General features: G+C 33.6%; 1 protein-coding gene across 1 annotated transcript in view; it reads left to right on the top strand.

Moving 5' to 3' along the window:
- ZFP30 (ZFP30 zinc finger protein) overlaps positions 1–1,180 on the top strand; it is a 14,825-nt gene that overhangs the window by 4,273 nt on the left and 9,372 nt on the right. The window lies entirely within an intron of this gene.

Raw genomic sequence — 1,180 nt, 5'->3', positions numbered from 1 at the left:
CGGGAGCGCCACTGCACTCCCAAGCGGTGCACTGTAGCAGTGCGCCACCGGGCCGGCCCTACCACTTGTTTCTTATCTCTCTTATTTCCTTTCCATTTCAATAGGTGGAAGCTTTCTTCCTTGGTGATAAGCATTTTACATGTATTTTTGATTTAATTCCTTTCTAGCCTATCTTTTGTATTTTAACTTTTATGTATTTATTTCTTTATTGCCCTCTTTTTATGGAGTCATTATAGTAGGGGAGTCATAGTAACCAAGTAAACAAATAAATGGATTACTAAATATCTTAAAGTGATTAAGTATTATGAAGAAAAGTGAATAAGATGAGGATTTGGAGAATTATAATGAGTGAGTGGGGTAATTTTAGATAGGGTGGTCAGGGAAGAAGAGCCAATTTGAAGAGGCTTCAGTTGGCCAAAGATGGGACCATTTGAGCATCAATACATGTAATAACTGCAGTATATTATAACACATAAAATATGATTAATTCATGAATTCTTAGTGACACCAACACCAAACTGTTCACCATTAGAAGCTACTAGAGAACTAACTTATTTGGAAAACATAAATTTAAAGAAAAAGAAGCATTTATCATGCCTTTCTTATGAAACTGTATCAATAGGTAGTAGATGGAGGTATATTTCTCTTAATAAAAGTATTCAGTGAATAGATGAAGAAGGAATGATAGAATATTAACATTTTGGAACCCACAGTGAACTATTGGATCTAGGTATTGAACATCAGTGCATCACAGAAATAAGAGACAATCAGACATTATGTTTTCCTAATGAAAGAACACACTATCATCTGTGAAGTAACTTTGCCAATAAAATTGGTCCTAAGTATGATCAAGCTCCTAAAGTCAACTACCAATTTATGGGAAGAAGATAGAGGAACATGCTCTACACCTTGGGAATGTAGTTAGGAAAATTCAGAATATGAGAAACTATACAATCAAAACCAGTTTCTTCAACAAATAAATTACAGGGGAAATCAAAAGATGATAGGAGAACCTATAGATTAGAAGAGATGTAAAAGACATGTCAACCAGTTGTACTGTATGGACTTTGGATGAATTATTACTTCGAAATTGTTTAAATTTTTATTTAACAGACAGTTGGAAGTGTGGACACTGATTTTTGATGATATATATATATATTTTTTTGTCTTTTTCGTGACC

The sequence above is a fragment of the Galeopterus variegatus genome, unplaced genomic scaffold (assembly GCF_000696425.1).
Source record: "Galeopterus variegatus unplaced genomic scaffold, G_variegatus-3.0.2 Scaffold1894, whole genome shotgun sequence".
NCBI classification, from domain to species: domain Eukaryota; kingdom Metazoa; phylum Chordata; class Mammalia; order Dermoptera; family Cynocephalidae; genus Galeopterus; species Galeopterus variegatus.
The sequence above is the reverse complement of the archived record's forward strand: the minus strand, read 5'-3'. Positions and strand labels throughout refer to the sequence as shown.